The sequence below is a fragment of the Varroa jacobsoni genome, unplaced genomic scaffold, assembly GCF_002532875.2.
Source record: "Varroa jacobsoni isolate VJ856 unplaced genomic scaffold, vjacob_1.0 scaffold_797, whole genome shotgun sequence".
Lineage (NCBI taxonomy): Eukaryota > Metazoa > Arthropoda > Arachnida > Mesostigmata > Varroidae > Varroa > Varroa jacobsoni.
In genome coordinates this window covers 69,013-87,883 of record NW_019213699.1, presented here as the reverse complement: position 1 = coordinate 87,883, position 18,871 = coordinate 69,013, and the positions used below count along the sequence as shown (strand labels likewise).

The window sequence follows — 18,871 nt, the reverse complement described above, 5'->3', positions numbered from 1 at the left end:
AAACAAGGAAGCAATGTTCTCTGTCAACGTTGTGAGCTTCCCTCCACGAATACGCTATACGATTATTTTAGAATCGAATCAATATGCATACTTAGACTTCAAGCTATCAAACGAACGAAATTAGGTCAGGAAGCTGCAGGCTGGTTCAATTTGTATAGCGACTGCGTGCTCTACTTGCGTCTATGTCTCGAACCGCGAATTATTCAAAATGCTCAATGTATACGACTGCAACGGTACGGGGCAAATTTTAGCTGGCATAGAATTTGCCAGCAGAGATTGCTCGGTGGGATTAAACCTTAGCAAAAAAACATAAGGTTAGCTGGACGCCGTATGTGCAGATACGACCGATTTATCATCGACAGCGTATTCATTCATTTTTTTCACTGGGTCGTTCGATGGTTATTGATTGGTTAGCTCGCTCGCAGACTGTACTGCAGTGTCCGCCAATGGGCGTAATTCTGTAGCTCAACGATAGCGTATGTGTTGGCGACGTTGACCGGAAGGCTTGCTTATACGATTGCTTTGCCCCTTCGTTATGTTGAGCAAGCTAGCACTAGTAGTTAAGCGATTTCAGTCCCAGGGTATGCGGGCAGATGCATGCATCTAGGCTTAGGACAAAGGCACATGTGCATGTTGTCCCAGCGAGAAATAATTTGATTTGCGAAGCATTCCATCCTTCTAAGGCTATTTATTCGATATGGTTGCCGAAACAACCATAAGTGTTTGGGTAGGGCGAGTACTTTCAGGCGTCGTTTTAAGTATGCACATATGCCGGCCTGGAGCGGAGAGAGACAAATTAATGCCCAGACAATGTCAGGCCAAAGTAGACCACATTGAAGCTGCAAGGCACTGATATATGAACGCAACAAACGGCTCAGAATGTTCAGAGCACCGTTTTCCTCATTGGTTTGGTTTTTCGTCGGCTATTTTGTTGTCGCGTCGTGAAAAAGGGTAGCGTTTGATATGCTACTAAGTACTTACAATTAGAGTATGCAGATACGTAGATGTTACAAAGGAAGCCAGGCGTGTTTATCTAACTACAGTGTCTGAACGGCTAAATTAATGTTAAACTGAAAAAGTACAAGTGTTCCTGCAATAAATATACTATTATATTATGTATCAGTATTTGATTTTGTTCGTTTGCTAAGCTTAAACATGCTTTTGTAAGTCAGCCATGGCGACCGAACTCTTTCTACGCTTGCCTAAACGCATTGTTTTACTAGATGAATCAACCCAATCAAGCGAAATCGTATAAGGCGCCGCAGGCGCAAATACTTCCCTGGCCTCTTCTCCTCAAATGGATTTACCGATAAGAAAAAAACCGCTGTTTTCCGTTATGTCTGATTACGAACGGCTTCATTTCAGGTCCACATTCGTTATCATCCTGTAGGAGCGCACCGGCTTGCGATGGTGTTAATACCTCGTAACCTATTCATCCAACAAAACATTTGTTAGAATTATATTTGCTCATAAGCTTCGTTTGTTTCTCTTGGCATGTAGATCGGGGTCATGCAAAGCCCGAATCGTGTTCGTTACCGCTCTTTTGTGCTTGTTTTGTATAGAGGAGCCAAGAGCTTGGATGTTCCGCTAAGGGATCGCAACAGTAACAACAATGCCAGCATCGTATAATACATTACTTCTCCCTAAGTGACACAACACTGAAAAGGATTAACTGCCAAAACAGGCACCAATGTCGGGGCCGCCAAGATGGGCTAGTACAGAAGTGGGTCACGAGCGCCAGTGTTAGTAGTAAGTCTCTTGTTCCACGACACTTGCTGGGTCATACGCTAAATGCCTGTCCGCAGAAACAAGTAACAGTTGTAGAAGAAAAACTGCAAAAGAACTACTCGAAGCAATAATAATGACAGCAGAAGCAGCAACGACAAACACGACATCGACAGCGGCAAATGCAACACTTGTAGAGGTACCTCTCGGAGATTTACACACTTTCTCTTGTCATCGCCCGCGGGGAACGAGTTTGACTTTCGGGGAAAGCGCGGAAACAACGATCGGGGCAAAAGCGTACGAACAGCGAAGAGCTTGTCCTTGCAACCGCTGCCATTGCAGGTGACGTAGACTGACCGAAAACATTGAGCCCTATGCGTGGACAAAAAAAGGGTGATAGAGGAAGAGAAATATAGGAATAAAGAACGTCTACAAAGACTGTCCGCTTTGTTCTTTTTAAATGTGCGGTAGAACTGCATTGTTTTTAATGAACTCGAGGTCTGTGTGTGCGTATTGCGCATGACTAACAGTAGTAGCTTATTGGTGCTCTGTAGATGAAATTGGCCTAAGGAACGCAACTCTATATGAGAGAATTTACATAGTACAGAGTGGAATAACAATCTACTGTGTCATAGCAAACGATTAACGTATCACCGAAACTCGATTCTCTTCATTGAAGCTCGAAACTCTCCACCTGATTGAAGCAGGAAGATAGAAAAGTAATAATCCTCTCAGAAGGACGAAGACAATTTTGTTCGCTCTCTGCCAAATGCACTTAAGCGTCCTCCAAAAATATGCTATTCGGATATATAACGCTGGCGTCAGTTCCCGCTTATGCACCTCACAATTAGTGGTGGAACTAATTTTCTGGCTGCCTTCAGCTACCAGCTAGGTAAGGACCCCGCCAGGGTGATCAATATTTATATGATCTTAGCCTGATTTACAACAACCCGTCATGGCCACTCAGCATTGCGTGCTAGGTGATAAACGAGTGATTCAAAATCGATATAAGGCCAAGGACAGAACTACAGGTAGCCATACCGAACGAAGTAGTGGACCTGATTTTCATGCTCGAGTACGTGTCGGCCATCAGAACGTTCGGAGAAACTGCCATATATAGCTTTATGTAGGTGAGATAATTGGGGTCAGTCAGAAGAGTTAATTGCTTTACGACTTCTGAAAAAGACGGGTCGAATATCTGGTTGGAAAAATTAGAGAGAGAAGTCTACGATGCAGTGTACTTTAGGTAAAAACGGGTCTAGCGCCAACCATCTCGATAACTCTGAAACATTTCCAATGCAGCTTTTTCGAAAATAATTAAATACTATATAACAAAATGCAGATTTAAATTAGTAGTAATATAAAATTTTAATAATAATAATAACAGTAATACTTTTTCTTTTGTTGGCTCTATTTACCTTCGAAATATAGACTTTCTTTCTGTGTGTGTGTGTGTGTGTGAAATACTAGTGTATCTTCTAGTATTTATAGTCACTCGTCAAAAAAGACGGTTATTGCTAAATATAGAATCTATTCTGCAATAGCCGGGTGACATAACGAACCTATTACAAAACAATTGGATACCAATCTTATAGGAAAACAGAAGTCTGGTGGTTATATAGCTGGTGCGGACGAAGTCGCAGTTATATTTCTGTAAATGCGCATATTCTATGATGGAGGTCTCTGATAGAAATGGTCATAGGGGCTCTGTATACAATTCGTCTTCTTATACATATACGGTCTTCTTATACAGATCTGATGCCGCTAGCGCTGTTCGGTTGGACCATGTCGCGGGCCATACCACACCGTTCGCTGCTTAAGTGAATCCTGTTTTTTTTTTTTCATTTGCTTGGAAACGCCCAAGAGGAATCCGGAGCTGGTAATCGAAGTAGCAACAGTTCACACTACATTCTTCACTGAGGTCAATAAAGCATATTTCGAAGCGTAACGTCGCGTTGACCTATTGTGGCCCGCCAACACCTCATATTTTTTGCGTTGTATGGGATGCAGGAAGCGTTGTCTACAATCTTCAGTATTTTGAAGGGTTGCTTGGCGATTCAGCAATTCCAGAAGTTCCTGTGATGGCCACTGCCGAGGCTGTCCGTCTGTCGCTGGCTTGTACTGTTGCTTCGACAAATAATTTTTATGCCATCCCCTCCAGCTTGACTAGGTTGACCGGTTGATCTCGGATGTCATGGGCCAGCTGCCGCGGAAGCAGAAACAGAGTCCTCTACCAGTCCAGCCCTGTTGTGGCCTAGAGGTTCGCGAAACCTAAAGCAGCTTCAACTAAGTTTGGACTCGTGACTCGAGTCGAAGCTAGTTTCCCCTGTCCGATAAGCAGCTCTTGCGGTTTTTCGGTCTAATGGCCAATTATGAGCACGGAGACGTATCAGTGAGAATCAGCGCTAAACTTTACAAAGGAAATATCCGGTTGTCATCTATGTGCCTATAGCTTCGAACACGACTCCTCTTTGCTGATCCTGTCTCGCAAATCTCTTCCGTAAGCCATATCCTGCTAAAGTTTGGTTTACATCTTGTCTCTGGTTTCGTTCAGCCACATATAGTTGTCCAACAACGTCAAACAGAAGCTCCTATGGTTCGGCCATTAACTTGTAATTAATCGTTTGAATGTTATGGCCAACGCATCATCAGTTTCTGTGTGATCTCGTCCATTCGTGCGTAACGTTAGTACGCCGTTCATTGGCACGTTCCGATCCAGACCTGTTATCTTCATGTGAGTAAAGATCCGACTTTAGTCGAATTTTTTTAGCAGAGCCCACATACAAGGCGCATATTACAATGCGTGAGTGTTACTAGTCTCAACAGAGCTCTTCGCGTTCATATCAGCCTTCAGCATTAGCAGTTTCGTAAGATGCCTGCACGCTACAATTTCTCGACTAGTTTCGTAGAAGAGTTCGAAACGATTATCTTCCTACCCAGAGAAACCTAAGAATGAAAAATTTACAAATAGTGCCAGGCGACACGGGTGCAAATGAAAGAAAAGAATCACGTATCACGAAATCACATCAATGGAAAAGATGTTCGTTAAAACGACAGTTTCGTTTAACAACTACCTTAGTGAAGCCTGTTGGTTCAGGACGAACCTGAATCTTGGGACTGTGCGGTGCCTTCACTTCCGAACGGAAAAGTTGCTTAGGAACCTTAGCTTAGGGAAGACCTTTATTTCGGTCGAACGATATTGCTATTGACAGGCCGGTCGATACCGATGTAACACTACCTACACTCCTGTTGGATATTTATACGATGTAGAAAAATAGATAACTAAATCAGTATATGCTATGCCACTCAAACAGGCTGCTGAACGTCGGGAAGCTGAGCGAGTAAATAATAATTAAACAAATAATGAAAAAATCGACACTCAAGGGAGAAATCGCTCTACACGAGGAGAGTCCATCTTGTCGAAATGACTTGCAAGCGCTGAGGCTAATTATCTATATCTATCTATATAAGAGATATATCGTACTCGGCGCATTTTTACAGTTTATTTTTGTGTCGAGCTATTTTACTTTAAAGTTAAGTTTTTCAGTGGCAGTTGAAAGGTAGCATGGACTATATTGCGCTGGAAGGCGACGATTTCAGATAACCTGGATGTTAGCGGTAGGTGATGACATGACTCACCACCCATGATGAGCTCCTTGCGAAAAACGGGAATAGGCTTTTAAGATAGTGTTTTTTCTACAAAAGCCTTTTGGGACAGTTATCTTTTTGTGCTCTGCTTCTGCTCAACCGTATCTTCATTGAGTTGCGTTACAAACAAGAGACGTGTTATCAACCAAAAAAAACATTAAGTTGGCCGCAGTGTCAATGTAACCTGTAGCCAGATGGGCTACAGACAAGCTTTGCATGAGCTCTTGAAACTTTCGTGAAAGCTATTCGCTCCGTATTTGAAAGATTGTGGTTTCGACGCGGATATATATATATATATAGAGAGAGAGATACGATCCAAAGACTTACTCACGGAGATTAGTAAATCATTTTACCTACGTTATTTGGACCTTTTAAAACTGCTAAAATAGGCTTTGTGGTTGATTGAGTCCACAACCTAGTTCGGTTATATACACTAATATGAAATTTACCGTATCGAGCATTGAAAAATTACAAATGCGCTCAATGTTTCATTCACGGGGTGTAACTGAAAGTTCCCTCGGTAACTGCAGGTATTATCTAAAAAAATGGCGACGCAACTTTTTCAGACAGAACAGTTTTCGTTGACAGATGTTGGTTAATATGGCAGATATGTATATAGAATAAGCCAGCTTTGTTTGATCTATTTACAAGCCCATTTCCAAAACGCTTAGTACCAAGTAAAAAAGCTTCTCTTGGTCCCATTTTATTGAGTCTGTGGATTGTTCTCCGAATCCCCAACTTAAAAATCGCTATTAGGCTGCACTGTTGAGCTCTCAATTTTCATCGAATGTAACGTGACTGTTGCATGGATTTAGATTTTGCATGAGAGGGTTTCTCTCTTCAACCAACTTCAGCTCAAGGACCCCGTTCTGGGTAGATGGGGCGTGTTACGTTGAATCATTGAGGCATGAGGAATGGCCAGTCATTCAGTGTAATTCCACTGTGACTATAGCTTGTTTCGATCATACGATTTTATTCGTACTGCCATTTCGATCTTTTCCTCTATGATGTCCTTGTGAAAGCCTTAAGTGCAACCTCGATTGACCTAAAGTAATACTATGAACAGCGAGCTTTCCCAATTCTTTTTCAATACCAAAACAAGTGTTGACTCGTTTCAATAACATACAGACGATAATCAGAGCTTGCGATTAGTTAGCAGGGTGCAGCCAACAAGGTCTCCTGTATTTATTACAGGTTTTTTCTCGCTCGCTTTAGATTACAGTAGATAATGTCTCGTCTCATGGAGGATGTTACCGATAAGCAAGCTATAGCCCAAGTTGCTAGCAAACTAACGGGTGGTTACGTAAGCTTGGCGTAAAGGGGCGTCAGAGGGATGGAAAAGTTAAGAGTTAATGCGAACAGAAAGATGACCCGCCACCGGCGCTCTCGTAACTGATCAGCCGCGAAGAGCTTTGGCGGTCTGAAGACTTATTACAGTACAGGTATTCTTGCTTATTGAACTACTGCAACGAAATAGATCCAGGTAGCTTATCTAGATCGAGTTATAAACAAGTCCAAGATGCTAGTTGAATCGTTACCATTTTCCTTAGGAAGATTCCCTTCAAAAGTTAGGTATGCGACTGCGTACGGAATTTATCATGTTAGAACTATAGATTCGCGTACCAGTCACATAAAACGCTATATGTAATTTAGTACGTTCAGTAATTCAGTCAGTATAAGATCTTCAGCATAACGTAAAACACAATGCGACATGATTGCTTGAAAGTTACTAACTTCTGCCACAAAAAAGTTTAGTTCGCTTTATATGTGCCAGCTATTACCACAGACTCGATTGGCGTCATCAGCAATGAAGCTACGAAGATTTTTATCAAATATTTTTTATGAAAACGCTATCCTATTAAGTTTGTTCGTTATTACGAGTTTTATAACATGTAACATAATTTGAGTGACATGAATGAAGAATCGTTCTTGTATCAGCCCAAAACGTTTCTGTTATCTGAGTATAAGGAACGCAAGGATGTTCAATTTCTGTTCAATGGACAAAGCGACATTGGAATAATACATAAAACAAAAAAGTATTAAAAAAGTCCTTTTCTTGGTAGAACTCGTACTGGACAAGAATTATCTACATAGCAGACTATGGTAACATCAACAGCCAGAGTGTTTACTATTATTAAAAAAATATCTATTTCTTATTGGATGTTCTTCACATAGATAGCCGCTTCTCTGTTCTCAGTCTTGATAAAACCTTCTCTTGCCATAAACCTATTTTATGTTCATTGCATTATCCTCTGCTGCTTGTCCTCAGTGTGCGGCTACAAGTGTTTGGGTTAGGACCACTAGCTACGAAGTGTGACATTATTCCTCAAAGGACCAAGAATGCCGAACGAACGTTGAACGGCAAGGGCATTGTACATCGGCCAGCAGCAATTTCCTGGCTCACACTGCGCGCTTTTCTTTCTACGCCAAGCGACCATTATCTGATCCCAATCCACGTGGGGCCCCTCTGGGGCTCCACGCGTCTCCGCATAGCTCTGAGCCGTTCTGCACAAACGCTTACCTCACACAGTATAAGACTCATCACATACGCGCACATACATACACACACTCCAGACGGCTAGACACCTTCGTCGTCAGCCTGAGGCATTGTATTTTCACCGTCCAGCCGCGTCTTCACGTTGCGAAATAACTCGTTTCGCCCTCGCTTCAGCAACGTCATCGCTGATGGGACGACGTGGTACACAACAGAGACACGGAAGTCAAACGCAAACGTCGAAAATAATCATAAAGGCATGGTAGCAGCAGCAGCAGCAGAAGCAGCAGCGTACGAACGGTAAGAGAGCAAATACTAACCTAAGAAAAGGGAAACAATGATTGACATCAGAACAGAACAGGACGTTACAGAAAAAGCTACGTAGATATAGACAATGATGTCAGGAAATAATAATGGTAATCTGTGACGAGCATCCGCGGCACCGCTGTTATTGCTAGAATTGGTAATACTGTGCATCGTCGCAAAATCGGGCAAAAAGCCGTCGAGGAAGCTTCGAGACACTGAATTCGAATGTGGTGACAGTAACGGCCGCAGAAACGAGCTGCAACCGTGGCGTCTCAATGTTACTAAAAGAATATCTATTTCAAAGCAAAGGGAAAGACTTGATTAGAGAAACTAGAAGAAAACACCTCCGCCCAACCAATTTTTTTTTCCTAAAATGAAACTTAAGTCCTCTATTTGCGCGGAAACCATTTTTTTCAACGATCCAGTTAACAGACTGGATCTGCGTGGCATTTGGTATACATACAAATATGCCTACTTATTTCTGCTGTTGTTTGTTTGATCTATAGAAAAAATGAAGAAATTTACCTGTGGATTGTTTCTGCAAACGTTGTATGCACTGCCATCGAATGGTTTAACCTTTCCGAGCTGGCACCAGCGTTAACTCTTGCAACACACAGCTTTTTCATTTCCGTCTGTGTTTTTATGGAATTCATTATTTTGTTTATTTCATTGCGTGCATCAGCATAGCAAAGTAGTGTCGGTCTACAAGCTCACCTACGCGACTCATATGGAACCACAATTGCCCTCGAAGTATTACGTCGGCCAGTAGGTTATTATTGTCTCTTTGGAAAGAAAGATGCGGGGCTTGCTGTAAATAAAGCCGATTCACGCATTTCTTAGTTGCCCCGCTATTACCATTTCGTCTTCTTCTCGATGACTCCATATTACAGTTAGCATGAGGCTCAAAACCTTACTACTGTCAATTTTTACCATCGAAGTAAGAAACTACATCCTTAAAAGGCCACAATATATATTTTATAACTTACGTTGTGTAAGCATATTTTTTAATGGCAACTTAGCATCGACACACGTGCTAGAAAGAACATCAGTCATTCTCCAATGGAGTCGAACGTCTCGAGTCGCTAAAGCTAATGTTAGCATTTATTTAATTAAATAATAAAAAAAATTAAATAATTTTTTCACTATATATTTGCCGGTTGAGAATTATACGTGCTTTTAACAGAATATTAGCTAAACCCAAACACGCCTCGAGTTTGACGCCGCGAATAGCTATCGGCCAATATGTTCCTGCATTCGGTAGATTTTCGTAATAGTGTTGGTTGCAGTACACAGACCTACCTTTTCCCGTTCAGGCCGATCATTAGTAATTTAGAGCCTTTGGAATCAGTACTTTAAAACCACACTAAATGATCAAGTCGGGCAACGTCAGTTGGATATCCGCTCTTACATACAAGCATAGATTACACAGGGATATCTGTAAGTGTGCAGTTCCACAAGAGCGCTTCACGCGGGCCTAAAACTGAAGGAAGATGACGAACAAGTTCGGTTATTGAGCCTGATTACGGTGGCTAAAGCATCCTTGTCGCAGACATAGGCTCCCAGGCCCCACATTTCGTTTTACCAACGCTACAGAGCAAACGTAGCTGACTCTTTTCTAGGGATTTAGTGAACAGCAAACAAAAACGTTGTACATATTGTTGAGTCATAGTGACCGGATATCATTCAACTTAATTTTAAGACAAACCATAGCGAGGTAGTTCGTTGTGTCGTGCTATTAATTGCGCTTAAAATGATGCCTCACTTCGTTTTCTTATCATCTATGCCAGATAGTTTCTACCCAGTTCTCTGAATCGGAACATTAGGCGCAGACTGCTAAACGGTCGAATGTCTAGACAACGGATAAAATTAACATTAGATGGTCAGAAAGATACACAAACTACGTGTGGCTATACACTAGCCGGAAACAGAATGTTCCTAACAACAGGCTGCCTACGAGAAACTAAATGCTAGCAGGATAACTAGCTAGTTCATTGTAATTGCGACCGTCTGATTGGTCATACGCGAATAAGACGGAAACGCAGATAAAAATAGGCCTAATATGAAAATAGATTTTTTGCTTACGTATGTGCAGGTGTGTGGAAAGAAAATGTAACTGAAGAAAGAATTAAACTTCTTCATTAAGGACAGGTTTTATTTACAAATGGTCTTTCTGTAAGTAATTGGGTGCAGAAGCGAACGATTCCCGTGTTTCCTATATTGTTTGCTGAATGCAGGCGAACGACAAGCGGTACGAAAGGAAATGATGACAACTCTAAACTTTGAGATTAACATTTTTAGCCTTGCAGCATCGATGCTATCGCATCTGGGACTTAACCCGTTAGGTCCAACAAAACAAGAAGCAATAGCTCTGTCTTAAATCTCCGTTTAGCTCGGATCATCATTGCACTAGCTTGGGCAGGTATTGAATGTAACTTGCTTCCGCTCGAAATTTACGGTGACATTTTACGGAAAACGTGCTAGCCATAGTAATCGAATAGCAAATTTCTGCGAGACAAATATACAGATTAGGCGGCATAATGTAATTAAAGTAACAGGTGTCAATTTAGATGCCCGTTACTTGTTTACAATGCCAGAAGGCCGCTAACGTGAATCGTCACTAGGGGCAACGACTAACAGATAAAACAAAAAAAGGCGCCGCTCTCTTTTCTTCAGAGGGGCCTATAGTGGCCCTTCGATTTTATCGTGAGCGAGGATTGGCCCAAATGAACACTTCATCATCTTCACGGCTTTTATTACCCCATTTGCAAGACGAAACGTTTTCATCGAGAGCTTATTTCCATGGCGAGACATAATTGGCGGGGGAATGAAGTATAGAAGTTTCTATCAATCGATCCGACCGTTTTTGATTTATTGAGCGTATCTGTCTGTGTGAACGTGTGAGATCGTATGGTGTTCTTTAAGTAGACCGAGCACCTAGGCTATCAACAGGCCACACAGCGAGCTGGTGTGCACAAATTCTGGGTATAATGCTAATTAGTATAAAGACAATTACGTACAATGGAGTTTTTCTTTGTTTGTGAAACTGGAGCTTTATTCCGCATGTTATACTGGTAATTTTATAACGACATGTTTTTACGTTTTACATTTTAAGGATATGTATTTACATACAATTTCCATTGGAAAGATGCATATCATTATATAGAATTGTTTGTAAACTACCCGCTTTGCCTGTGTTTCTGATCAAGGAGTTGCGTTGATGTTATCAGTCAGCGGACTAAATTATCAGCCAAAATGGCTTGCTAGACCGAGTAGCAACTGCATATAACAATAATGATACCAGGTCATGAGATAACACCAGTATCAAAGTACACTTATTGTATGGTTCGTAACATCATCGTCGTCAAATTTAGCCGTCGCTAAAGAGTACAAAGTGAAATTCGGCTACCTCAATCCAATGTCAGCACCGACTGTATATAATTCACCAGCTCAGTAGTCCAAATAAAAATGATAAGAATGATGAAACAATTCGTTGGAAGGGTATTTCGCAGGACTATCCATAGGACGCAGGTCTACTGCATATATTGCGGTCTATATCGAATCGAAAGTCGAACCCGATCTCTTGTATACAAAAGCCTATTTACGTCGGTGCTTCATTGAGCAAAAGCTCTCCACCTTCCTGGAAGTTCCTAAGGACGCCTCAGCACTTGTGATCCTTTCCGGTGGCGCGGCGATAGTTACAAGTTTCCAGTTGCCAAATAATTTAAACTTCAATTGAGCATGACTGGGCATCGTAGCTGTCGACCTCGTGAAAACATGTATAAACTCTTTTTTACGCGGGCTTTCCGTTTTTGTCGAATCTATGAACTTTTCTAAGGGCCAGCTGCACCCTTATGAGATGCATAGTTTCTATCGCTTTTCCAACCGTCGTCTTTTGCTGCGACGCGTAGTACGCTGACTACCAGCAGGACATTCGAAAGATGAAGACGCTAATGAAAAGCCCAAATAAGCCTCGTGGTTCCGCACCTCAAAGGGGTTCTGTAAGGTTTGTGCTCTAATGGCAAGTACTATACTCGCTAAATACGTAACCTTCTCGTCGTTGTCGCTTCTCTTAGATTTCTTTCGTTCGAAGTTTTAGCTTAGCTGCGTAAAAGAGTCAACAGCAAGGTTGGTGCAATCAGAGACATTCCTTGTAGAGCCAGAAGCCCTACGTGATCGAGATAATGCAAAACATGCATATAAGCACCTGGCAGAAGTAAAATATCAGAGCAATCAGTACAATGGCTGAGCGAGCCGAGCTTGCAAGAGCACGAAACACGCTCTAAGCTGAATCACTCGATGTGCAGTTCCTTTGTCTAATCCCATCGGTCGCACGTACAACTTATATACTTACGTACGTAATAATGAGTGTTCACCTCGATCATCGCGGCCATACGTTGCATTGAAAGGCTGTGCTCATCTTGACCAATATATTTACAGATACTTATATTTGGTTATTAAAATGTACTTATCCTTTGTTCGAGGCATTAATTTAAGACTGTTTCTATAACAGCAGGCAACACTGCTGTCAAATGCTATAATCCCGTAGTTTGTATAGTTTTTTTTTACACTAAAATTAGGCTAGATGCACACGAAACGTAATCTATGATACGAGAATCGCGGCCTTGCTGCTTCTATTAGCAACGTTCGCTTCCGTTAATGTGCGGAGTGAGGCGGGAAGAGCATAGGCTAGTTGTTCAGGAAAGCTTCCCTTAGCACCGTACAACAGGAAGGACGTATACTGAAACGCAAACGCCGACCATGCTCGAGTAGCATCAGCTAGCAAAATTAGCCAGAGCACTCACGCGATTTACCTAACTACGTACTACTGGGATACTACTATAGAGCTAGCAGGAGTGAGAGGTCGGGTGTCTCGGAAAGAATGAACCTTGCGCCCTCATCCTCAGGGAAGGAAGCGGCATGCATCAACAGAAAGTAACTGTATTAAGTGTATTTCATTACCAACACTAGCCACGGCAGCAGCGGTGGCAACGGCAAAGCAGGCGGAGAGGCCTAAGCTTCGTCAAAACAGGTAAAGGGTGGCTACCCTTGCTGTTTTACTGGGGGTTGCACGGCCAAGATGCAACGGCGCGATGACGTTAGGGTGGCGCACGATAAGTGGTTGCATTGCTTTGGTTTGAGATCTGTTTCTCGGCTATGGCCGGCGGGAAGTCAAAGTTTTTGTTGTTGTTCGTGCTTCCATTGAGGCACCGCAGGTTAAGCCGCACTCAAGCTGTATGACTCGGAGACACCAGTGCTACTATCGCTGTTGACACGAACAGATCAGCAAATGCTTGTTATGCTCGTGGCGTCACACGCAAATAACGCGACTAGATGGGGCTGCCTACAACGGATTGTAATAATGTAGTTAATAAACAGATGATATGGTCCTAATTCCCTCTATTGCACCCGGCATGGTGCAACTTTTTTGCATTTCGTTAACATTTTTCCTTCTGAAAGGACTTGAGCAAGCACATCAATAACGATACTATTAATTGTGCCTGTCAAAGAAATTTTTAAATCTTCCTTCACCAGTCCTATACAAATAGGCTGCTAGTTGATGCAAGCAGGGGTAATGGCAATGGGTCAAATGTAGTAAGAAATCATATCAGCAGACGATCATCTTGCTACTAGAAAAGAGTATTGTACTTAGTGCCCGAACGAAATACTATCGTTACACGAACCTACGTAGTACTTCAACACTATCCACCATGTATGGGGATATAGCTATTCCCAGAGTGGAGGAAAATGCTCCCTTTTATTACGACAGATCAACGACTGGTATCATATAAATGTCAGCTAATTGCTTGAGTAAGTCAAATTTATGCAAATAAAATGTGCTCGTGTATGTACATGCACCCGGTTGCTAACTAAATCGGACGCTGTATCACAGCGACCCATCCATCGACGGATGGTCGCTGCCGTTATCTCCTTGTAGTGCACACGAAATAGACAAAGAGTTAGGCAGGCGACGACTCACGGCTCGCGCGTCGTGTAAACTGCCAAATAGCCGCTTGTGGACGACGCCAGCAGCACGGCTTTTGCCCTAATGGTAGCCAAGAGCATTTGCTCCGCCGGCAGCCCTTTTGCAGCAACAGTAGCGGCAGCAGCAACCGTTGCAGTTGCCAGCGACTATCCGTCGCTCGATCTGGAAGCAAACGGCGCAGCTATCAGCGGCTTGTTTGCGCTCGATAAGCAAGGAAAAAAGTGCCTTCAGATTGGGAACGGTTCGAAAAAAAGGTTTGCAAGCTACGGTGCAACGAAAGGGGTAGATCCAATAAGGTCTTGTGTTATAGAGAAGAGAAACGGAAAAGCCGCACGCGCGAATGGTAAGAGCAAAGCTGGAAAGTCCAAGCTTAGGGGGAAAAAGCTCGTGGACCCACGGCGCGATGAACCGATAGTCCAGTCGATGTTGCGAGTTACCATCCCTTGAGCCACTACGTAATTGCAACAGCAGCCCACAACAAACTGGCACAAAACTTTGAAACAAATTACAACGGTAGCTATACAAAGGGTCGGCTGCGTCGGGCCGTCCTTTACGATGTAAAAACACGACACGTTCAATATCCTTCGCTCGCCACCGCCACTGTGGCCACTGATCGCCTGCAGAAGTTTTCGTTCCAACCATCCTCAGACCGACTTTTTCCCATTCGCAGCGCAGCTATTCCGTATAGTCCGTTCGCGATCATGCTATCGTAGCGGTCTTGTGCACCTGGACTAGAGAAGGAGAACCAGCTCTTTAGCTAGCCTTATGTTAAGCACAAACACCCAGCTAGCTACAATGCTAAGACAGGTGACTGACAAATCAATGAGTGCAAGTAGGCTTTGATCAAAATGTACGGCTGCGGGTTCTTGGCAACGAAGTACGGGTTATAGAGCTGTGTCCACATATATAGAAGTTTTATTAAGAAAGTGAAACGGAGAAAGACTGATAAAAAGCGATATCCACTCATTTTTACTGCCCTTGCCATTACTTTTGCCACAGTAGAAAAACGTTATCGGCAGGGACAGTGGCCACAGCTACTCCTTTCGCCTGGAATATAGGAAAAAAAAATAGACCGAATCCCAGAAAATGCAAATAGGCAAAGCAGGCCAACACATCCGTGCGTTGTATGGATTAGCGATGAAAAAAATCGAGCAACTCAGCACAGCACTATAGATGTCCACTGTCTGTCTAGAATAAGCATTGCGGTGACAACTTGCTAAATATCAAATACCGCCAAATAGGTGGCGACATTACAACGGCGTTGTTAGACGAGAAGTTTAACTTGTAGGGAAGAATATTTTTACGTCGAAAGCATTATCACGGCAAGAAAAAAAACATGGTATAGTAACACTGGTGAGAAATGACGGATAACATACCATACTACGTGGATGCGCTTTCCCGCCCTTAAAGCGTGTCAACGTGATAAAGGCAGTAGGGCCGTAAGGGCTAAAGAACAAAGCAACAAAGAAAAGAGCTTGTTTTCTTAGAAGTGGAAATAAGACGCTGCGAACAGATCATCTACGAATGAAAGGAGGTAAGGCCCTAAAAGCGGGGGCGCGTTATGACTGGTCCCAAACACAGCAAAAAAATGTCGCACGCTGAAGCCGTAGAGATGGCGGCTCCAACAGAACTGTGTATTGCTCATGGACAACCGCGGAGGCGTCATAAACGAGCCGCTCGCTTACTATCGTCTAGCAGCTCCAAGTAGCGATGAGTGTAGAGGAAAGTTGGAACAAGTTGAAACTATTTCAAAACCGGGACAGTTGTTATCTAACACGTCCGACAACGCCTTGGACCGGCATCATGGTACAAAAAAGCTGGTCTTTCGCTTAACGCGCACCGGGTGACCTAGAACGCTCCATCTGTTGAAGAAAAGTCCTAAACTGCCTAAACTGTGCATATTAGGGTACGCAAAGGGCTTACTATATATATATATACGTACAGGAGGTCATACTTCTTTTTCTATTACGTTATGACGAGACACTCGACTAGAGCTTTCCTCTACGACTGTTTCTAATTAAGTGTATACATATTTCTCTTTCCTAAGGAGTTGTCTTGCTTCCATAATGACGTGAAGTCTGGCAGCTCAAACAGGTATTAGGTACCGGCAATGGTTTGCTAAGTGGAGTGCGTTTCAGGCCGCGCGTGCTTCAACAAGACACGATATAAGGTAAAAGAGGGTAAAGGTTTCTCCCGTTCTCTCAACTATTATTATCGTCCAATAGCAGTCTATCGCTATAAATGAAACGAACAACATTGACGGACATCTTGAATAATTAGCAAACCAGCTCAAATAGCTAAGCTGAATGGAGCTAGCCCTGTCAACTGTTAGTTCATGAATATTTAAGTTATTAATTTATTTTATGTTAAACAGAATCATTATACACAGACAATGTTCATTGGTCATCAAATGATATTTCCATCAAAACTCAGGACGGTTGGTTAATGGTTTAATGGAAGTCTACTGTCTCTAGCTTGCTATAGACAAAAGGCAGCACGAAATGTTTTGATCATTTTGTGCTGCCAAAGAAAGCGTTTTTTGCGTTTTGCGTAATTGAAATGAGCAAAACTTGGAAGCTTTTTCGTTTTCTATTTTTTTTTATCGACATATAATAGGGCAATAATGTACACCCGATTCAGCGGTCGAAATTATTTTTTCTAAGAGGAAATCTGGTGACTAATCATCGTATATCCCTGTCACACCAAATGCTAGTTATAGCCGTCAAACGAGGTGTCACTAGCATTGGACACGCCTTGGTAAAGCTCAGTAAAAAATGTCACTGTTGCACAGAATAAACTTGCAAAAAAAATTCAAACGAGTTAATACATGTCAGTGGATCACTAAGACAAATGGGGTTCGAAACCGAGGGCAGACATATTTCGTTTCGTATTGCAGATCAGGCCTCTGAAGAGGTGCCCAACATCGTGTCGGAGGTACACTCGAAACACTTAGCAGTATCTTGATATTGTTGTAAAACTTATTTCATATTCGAAAAAAAAATAAAAAAAAAAAAAACAAAAACGTCCCTCTTATTGACGCGAAATGTTATCTTCAATTCACTATCGATAGTCATCGTCCATGGAGAATTGCCCCACCGAAGCGAACTCGATTAGTCATCGAACGATTATTTTGAAAGACGAAAACGACCAGCTTTGCAACGCTAACCGTTCATGAATAAAAAGTTAATTGGTGCCATTAACGGTAACTGGATCAATACAGCGTATTACTGTGAATGGTTAGATGATGAATTTATACTAGGTTTCTCTCAGCTGCGTGAAAGACTACGTGTGCCGCAGTTCCACGACTGTAGCCGCTATCGTACGGAACGTCGATGGAGTTCTGCTATTTTCTATTCCATCCGCCTGGGCCAAGAGAACCGACCTCAGTTTCTCTACAAAATTCTGCCAAAAACTGCTTAAGTACAAAACAACCTAGAAAAAAAAAAAAAAACAATACAAGAGGGATTAGACTTTTTAAGGCCCCCTGATGTTCACCTCGACGAGTTCATTCGTTCACTCAGTGGATAAGTTTTTAAAGCGCTCTGTAATATGTCAAGGCTTCACGGAGTTAGTCTAGGTTTCATAAATCGCGACAAACATTATAGAGGCTTCATGAATTACGTATGAGGCTTGACTTGAACCTGATTTAGATTTCCGCTTGTAGTCGCTGCTGGAAGTTCCCTCACGAGTCAACTCACTTACGGTTACAATAATCGAACTTGTACAGCATAATCATGAATAGATAAACTGTTAAAAATTTGTTCATATTCCTGGATAGCTAAGTCTTCAGATACCATAAACGTAAAACTCTTTCTCATTTGCAATAATTCTGCTTTCTTTGAATGCCCGATCTGTAAATTTTACTGTATATCCTCGGAAGCCCCGCGCGTTGCTACGATGGTTGTTCGTCTTGCGAAAAAAACTTGTAGACCCCGTAGACCGTCGAAAGGGCACCCCATCACCCGTACAGTTGTATTGATGATTTTGTTTGACCCGCATCATATTGCAGGGAACACAAACACCGGACTTATTTGCAGGAACATTGTGTATTTAAGTCAAACAACGTAAATGTAATAGGTTTTCCTAGCTGATTTCAGTCTCTCTCGCAATGACAACACCAATCGATAGAACTTTAGATACTTTTCAATTATTAGAATCTCCACTTTACTTTCTATTGGTTTTGGTGTATCTTAACATACAAAGAAGCTAACTGTCTTTCCAGCAGCAGCAGCACGCCTATCATTTTCCTAGTGTTCGGCTTTGTGAAAGTGATTAAATACGCCGCTTCATAATTTGGTCTAACAGGTTGAGAACCTATTTCATCTTATCTGAATTGGACTGTTAAAAAAATATATGATATAAGTAAGACATGAATCTACGGTTCTTGTATAGGGCATAGCTGCGTATTGATTTTTGTCTTTTAAGTGGAAAGCCTGAATTTCGCTAAGTGAGCTAGTCAGGCCTCCTTGCAACAGGACGAGCCCGCTTTAATTTAAGGCCGCAAGTGCCAGAAAAGTGAACAGAAACTTCACTGAAGGAAAACAGAGCTAGATGATGCGAACGTGGGGAGTAATTATCATTGCTTTAATGGAGAGAATTTGCGTGAAAATAAAGCAGCAGAGCAAATTCAAGGCTTCCCGGTCAGATTCTACACCAGATCCATTTCATTGGACAATAATTATGGGTATGAATGATATGGTTTGCCACAGGCGAAC

The 18,871-nt window shown here is 42.3% G+C and overlaps 1 protein-coding gene and 1 long non-coding RNA gene across 5 annotated transcripts in view; one reads left to right on the top strand and one right to left on the bottom strand.

Moving 5' to 3' along the window:
- Positions 1-18,871, top strand: part of LOC147753022 (frequenin-1-like) — a 132,250-nt gene that overhangs the window by 66,095 nt on the left and 47,284 nt on the right. The window lies entirely within an intron of this gene.
- On the bottom strand, positions 7,481-9,963 carry LOC147753024 (uncharacterized). The gene is made up of 3 exons (XR_015312479.1): positions 9,473-9,963; positions 8,699-8,981; positions 7,481-8,187 (listed from the first exon to the last, which is right to left on the bottom strand). It is a non-coding gene; the product is annotated as an uncharacterized LOC147753024 (long non-coding RNA).